Here is a 7,400-nt window from a genome sequence, read left to right as displayed (position 1 = left end):
TCGGGTTTGAGAATAAAAACCCTAAAGTTTTAAGATAGGCAATGGGTTTTGGGGGTTGGCGACAATGGGTGTTGTAGAAAAAAATTAGAGTTTTGGGAGTTGAAGACGATGAGATTAGGGAAGAAAAAACCTAGGGTTTTACTATAGAGTTCTTCTTTCAAAAACAAAGAGAAAAGGGTTGGTGGTCAATGGTTCTATTTTTTTTATATCTTGCTTTGGATAAAGGAAGAGTAATGATCCAGTATAACAACTATCTATATAGTAAAACACAACTAAGCTGATAAAGTTTTGTGACATAAATGTCTAATCAACTACAATGTTATGATAGACAAATCCAACAACTGTATGTGACACAAACCTCCCATCATCTAGGACTGGCAATGGATCGGTTTGGTACTAGATCAGTACCAAACCATTATCACTCCAAAAAAAAAATTCACATCATCTAAATCCGGATCCGATCCAAATAGATCAATAAACTTTTGTATCAAATCAAATCCGATTAAAATGTATTATATCCAAAATTGATCTGACTGCAAGTCATTCAGGGATAGAGAGAGAGGAGGTCTCACTTTTCATCATTGATCTATGGAGAACCATCCTCTTATTCTCCATGAAAACTCATCCACCTTCATAGACAAAAACAAAATCACATACCCTAAACAAAGTGGAGAAACCGAAAATGATGGGTTTTGGGAGGTTGAAGATGATGGATTTTGGGAAAAAAAACCCTAAAGTTTAAGATAGACAATGGGTTTTGGAAGGTTGAAGACAATGGTTGTTGCAGAAAAAACCTAGGGTTTTGGTAGCTAAAGATGATGAGATTAGGGAAGAAAAAACCTAGGGTTTTACTATGGAGTTTTCTTCTTTCAAACATAAAGAGAAAAAGGGTTGGAGAGATGATAGTTCTATTTTTATTTTTTTATATCTTGTTGTGAATAAAAGGAAAAGTAATGAACCAATACAACAATTATATACACAAAATATCACTAGTTAGAATTTTTCTCGGATCGGATTATGATTGATCCACAATTGATCTGAAAATTTATCAGATATGTACATTATGATCTGAATCCGATCTAAACCTCAAAATTATAGATCCAAATCCAATTTTTCGAATCAGATCGAATCGGATAACGGACTAATATTAGATCATTGTCAATCCTACCATCATCTATAGTTTTGTGGGTTAAACCTCCCATCAAGCAATAGTTTCATGAGACCCACTTTATTTCTTTTATTCTTCACCTCCTCTAATTTTACTATATTTTTTCTTCTACCCCTTAAATCCACTTTATTATTTTTCATCTTTTACCCTTTAAACTCAATTATTTTTAATAATACCTTCCAATTCTATTTTTTTCACTTTTAGCCCCTTAACCCGAAAAAGGATACATCGTCCTTTAACTTTACTATATTTTCTCTTTTACCCATTTAATCCACTTTATTGTTTTTCATCTCTTATCCCTTTAATCTCAATTTTTTTTATAATACCCCTTCCATCCAATTATAATTTTTTGAGACCCACTTTATTTCATTTATTCTTCACCTCCCTTAACTTTACTATATTCCTTTTTTACCCATTTAATCCACTTTATCGTTTTTTATCTTTTACCCTTTTAATCTCAAAAAATTTATAATAATACCCCTCCAACTTTATTAATTATTTTCATATTAGATTTTTAAATTTATGATCTTTTTATTTGTCTTAGTTGATTGTCATAACAAATATTTTCCTCTTTGTAAATTCAATGAAGGTTGTAAATGAGTGTTCTTTGAGGATTTTGTGTTTAGTTACTCTTTATAATTCTGGTTAGTTGTGTTGTTTTGTTTTGTTTTTTTTTTCCTTTGGCCTTTGCTTTGTTTCCTAGAAGATTCCTCATTCTCCGATTTTGTATATTTTCTTGCTCTTTTTCAATAAAATTTAAAAAAAAAAAAATTATGAACATTTTACTAACATTGTTTGCCTTATTAAATAGGATCCCTTGGACCAGGTTAGTAGAGATGTCGTTCATTGGGACTCGCCACATTTATTGGCATCAAGGGATATGCCATTGACTTCTAAGTGTAATTGAATCTATATGTTTTGTAAATTCTACCACATTTCTTGTATATATGTGTGAATAAATGATCACTATTAAAGAGTTAATCATATCTTTTCTTGAGGATTTACTGTTGGAAGAGTTGATATAATTTCTCAGGAACCCCTATTGTGTCTTTTTAAGCCTTTACCTGAGTTCTTGTGGAGTTTTAAGGGGAATCACTATTGGAAATCAAGCACAAAATTTGATTTCTTTGTAAGAAACGAATAAAGAATTATAATTTTGGATCCAATCAATTTGGTTAAGAGGCATGTAAACACTTCTTGAATATAATCGGAGCCTCCCGTTTGTGCAAAGGAATACAACAACATTATCTCCGAGATTCAACTTAACTTGGACTCAATTCTGTTCCTCTACAAGTTTGTACTACTCAGTAGGAATTTATACCTTACCTCTTCAAGAAGCTTAATAGAAAAATAGAAAAATAAAATGAAAATTCTCACCAAGAGCAAAGTGAAAATTGAAAGATGTGAGATAAAGAGTGAGATGCCAAAACCAATAGGATTACGGTGTTTATATAGTAATGGGGATGAACTTGGGGAAATGTATTACAATTAATTGATACATATTCTACAAATTCTACTAACTAAGGTGTATTGTACATGTATTTATAAAATATATGTCTCAAAATCTCTTCCAACCTTAGGTTCATCTTTAAATTCATTCATCTAAAATTAATTAATGAACCTTGGTCTATAAACCAATATAAATGTCATGAACCTTGATCCATGCACCTAAGTTTATTAATTTGGGTTCATGAACTTGGTTTGGACTTGATAATATGAATCTTTTTAGTTTATTTCTACACACCATACATCCCTTTTGGAAAGAGATTTACAAACTCTTTTAATTATTTAATTTTATATAAATTTATTTTATTTGAATTAAAACCAACAAACAACAACCTAATTTAAAAGATAATAAATATAAAAATGGTAGGATCGAAATCTTGGAAAGTCATATGCATAAATGAAAGTGTCTTGAGGACTTGAACTTTCACATAGTGCAAACTAATCAAAGTTCATCTGAGACTGTAGTGGATATATTCCTTAAACTATTGAACCCAAAAGGATAAATCGGACTTTGTCGTACACACACTCTTTCAGAGGTATTTGTACACTAAAACTTTGTACTTTTAAGTTTGTGTCAAATCAATTTACTATGGGCTCTAGAGATTGCCTATATTCTCATAAGAAGTGACTAGCTTCCACACACAGAAAGGTGAGCCATCAAAAACGTCTCTTATAACACTCTGACCTAAATAGGTTTATGCACTCATTAAGGGAATTACTTGAATTCTCAACCTTAACACAACATCATAAGAATGGACTTACCTCATATCATTAATAATATGTAATGTATGCACAAAAGTTAAACCTTAGCTTGTTATTCCCTTTGAACTTGAGAAATTTCACCAAATAGGGTTACCACTATGTTTAACATCATCATAAGCTATTCAATCCCATTCCCCGATGTTGTGGAGACTACGTCTCTTCCAAGGCCTTTTGATAAGGGGTTAGCCAAATTTTCTTTGGGCTTCACGTATTAAATGGTCACAATGACATCACTAATAAGATCCCTTACATATTAGTGCTTCATATGTATATGTCTAGACTTCTCATTATAAGCCTGCAACATAACAGCTTGATTATCACAATAAATTGTGATTACTGGTACTAGCTTGCTCCATATTGATACGTCTATCAATATACTCTTGAGTTATTCAACTTCCATTCCCATAGATGAAAGTGTTAATAAAGTTTGACTCAATGGTGAAATGTTTTATATGTCTACTTCTTAGATTTTCATGAAATGGCATCTCATCACAGTGGATTCATCTAAATCTGAATTTCATTTTCTTCATAAAATTTATTAAATTTTGTGTTGAGGTACTCAATACCTCAATAAAACCAAAGGGTTTTGATATTGACTTTATGGAATTTCTCAACTTCCACTTTATATACCTTAAACATCCCAAACGCTTCAATTTTGGAGTGTATGAGGTAAACATATGCATATCTCGAGACACTATTTATAAAAGTGATAAAATATCTCTTACCACCTTTAGCTTGGATATCTATCGTTTCACATATATCATTATTTATGAGATTTAGGACCTTTGATGCCTTCTCAACACTCTTGAATAAGGTTCTCGTAAATTTTGCATTTATTGTATGCTAGATACTTCTCTTGATGTTTAAAACTATTGTTTGAGACTAAGCATTGATTAGTCATATATTTAAAGGTAAATTACTATTTCGCGAGCTAAAAATGAGTTATTTACGATTTCGAGCACTTTTTATTTTAATTACCAAAATGTCAACAATCATGCTTCGTTAAAAAAAATTTATAACAAAGTGACTATTTCATAGATTTAAAGTGACAATTTCATAGGTTTAAAGTGAAATTCGTTATCGTTTATGTTTTTGTAATTATTACGAATAGTGACCAGAATCATAAATTCGTCAAAAGTTGATCACTTTTTTTTGTAAATGCCTCTATATTTAATCGTGTTACGATTTATATGGCTTAATCTATCATGTCAAAGATCATAAAACTTGGAAACATAAATAAAAATATTAAGTTTGAGCATACCTAGTGCAATATATCCCTTACTAATAAACACACCATTCTTTTTCTAAGACAAACTTGTCTCACTCAAGTACTAACTTAAAATCATGTTTGATCAAAACAATACCAGAGACAATATTCTTCTTTATGTCAAGGATATAAAAGACTTCCCTAAAAGTTAATAACTTCCTAGAGGTAAACAAGAACTCAACAATGTCCTTGCCCATGATCTTAGATGAGAAGGAATTTCACATGAATATGCTCATCCCATCCCCCATTAGTTCATAAAAAGTGAACATATTCTTGTCGCAACAGACGTAAAAGGTTGCATTGATATCAATGTACTAGTCAACATCTTCTCCCACCATATTAATTTTAGAGATAATGACGATCATATCGTTGTTTTTCTTTGTCATTCTTGTCTCTTTTTTATTTTGGTATCTTTGCCATCATAATTGAGATGGTAAAGGTTGGTTGTGTTCAAGCTTCCACAAGTTAAGCATACATGTGATTGTTTTTTATTACCTTGTCTTCAATCATTCATTTTAGTATGCTTCTTTACTTTTTATTTCTTGATTTTATTTTCCTTACTTCAAGCGATTTTCTTCTTGGCCATCACCTCCATGATGTGAGTTGTGATTAAGAGTTCATCATGTTTCTTATTTCTAAGGCGAGCTTCTTCATCAATCCTTATGTAGACACCCCAATTTGAATGGCCCCCCACTCAAAAGGACTAAGGAAATTGATTTTTCTAAAAAAATCCACCAACGGGCCTAAAAAACCCAAATCGTCAAAATGCAACGTTTTGATCAAATCAAAAGGTTCCTAAGACCCCTAAAAGTCTCATGGACCCACAATGAGATTTTGTATGCTCCTCACCTTCTTTACCTCTCACCGCTCCATTCTCGAATTTGGAATTACCCAAAGTCTACTTTAATCTCACCAATCCTTAATTCCCTAAAAAATCATTGTCTACCTCAACCTAAAATGAACTCAACCCTAGTTAAGGCTCAAACTCAACCTAACCCTAATCTCATGCAACCCAAACCCTAAACCCAAGGTAATCCTAAAACCTAAGTCCCCCATTAATACAAAAGCCCAACACCCTCAAGCCCAAACCCAAAATCCATATTTTTTTATCCATACCCATACCCCTAATCACAACCAGTCAAGGTCCATGCAACCCTTGATCATCAAAGGGGACACTTGTTTTCACTACTACTCACTTCTCATATTTTTCTAATCAATCCCATCATCACCCTCAAAAAGTAAAACAACCCACATCTCAACCCATACATCCACCTATATCCTATGTCATAACTTACCCCTACCATTCCTTCAACCCACACCCATTTTCCTTAATCCACTCACATAACCCACACACTCACACCTTTCGGATACTTATTACCATTTCCTTCACCCTCCCAAAATCTAACCACCTAATCCTTTACAAATCTATTCTTTTAACTAAACACCACACCCATTCACCCCACCTAACACTCAACCCAAATGGGTTGAAAGATCCAACTTATTTGGATCAAAAGCTACCCACTTACCTCCCCTTCCACAAATACTCTCCTCTCAATCCTAAATTTCACATTCCTCACCCTCAAATCTCATGTCATTTCCTACCTTTCTACCTTTTCACCCCATCCTACTTTTAAAAGTAACCTTCAACACCTATAAATACCCCCTCATCTTTCAAAATAGGATATGCTATCAAACCTTAAAAAAATACTTAAAAAAATTTCTTCAACTCTTTCCCCTCTTATTACTTCATTTATTCTAAAATATCTACTTTTATAATTCTATAAAAGATCTAAGAAGAATGAGGAGATAAGAAGAAGAAGATGAAGAAGAATGAAAGTTCAAACCTCAAGGTGGGTTTAGAATAGGTTTCAATTTACTTAGCTCCCCTCTCCCTCTCCCCACTCTATTTATCCTTTCTACCTCCCCTCTCACTTCTTTATTTTTTTTCTTTTATAATGTTTTTAAAACGTAATGCTCACCCTTCCCTACCTTCGGTAGATCAGACTTTGATTCGGTCGAAAGTGTAGGAATTGTAACCATCTTCAAAAGAAAATCACTTTAAACCCTTAAACACCCTTTGCATACATCTCATTCAACTCGATTTTGAGACAATCGATAATTAGGTCATTTTCAACCCATGAGAATGGGCCCATAAGCCATTAACCAACAATTTTCAAAATTATGTTCATAAGGTAAGATTTTGATGAGGGTCATCTCTTTTACTGAGATGATCTTTATAATCCGAGTAGATAACAAATCTCTTGCCTTTAAGGGTAAAAATCATCAATCATTCGATCATTTTTATTTATTTCTTTTTTTTTGATCAAAAATGACTATGTTGGTAAGGTTACCATCATTTGATATAGGGAAAGAGGTGCCTAACACCTTCTCTTATCTCTAACTAAATTACTTACTAAGATCTTAGGTAAACCAGTATCTTATCCATATGAGAGTTATTAAACGCATAAACAACACTCTTTTCAAAAAAAGGTATTTTGGGTGACCATTCACATCATTTTACAAAAAGGAATGGTGGTGACTCCAAACTCTTGTAGAGGTGATCTTCGAAAATCGAAAATCGCGCATCTACACCTTAGATGGTACATCCAACTTCTCAAGCGATTGATTTTCCTTGATGTGCATCAGTTTGGTGCGATATTCTTTTCATAAGAGTGATAAATTATAGCAAATGGCCCT

The sequence above is a fragment of the Akebia trifoliata genome, chromosome 4 (genome assembly GCF_017979445.1).
Source record: "Akebia trifoliata isolate Shusen 1 chromosome 4, ASM1797944v1, whole genome shotgun sequence".
NCBI lineage: Eukaryota > Viridiplantae > Streptophyta > Magnoliopsida > Ranunculales > Lardizabalaceae > Akebia > Akebia trifoliata.
Note: the sequence above shows the minus strand (reverse complement) of the source record.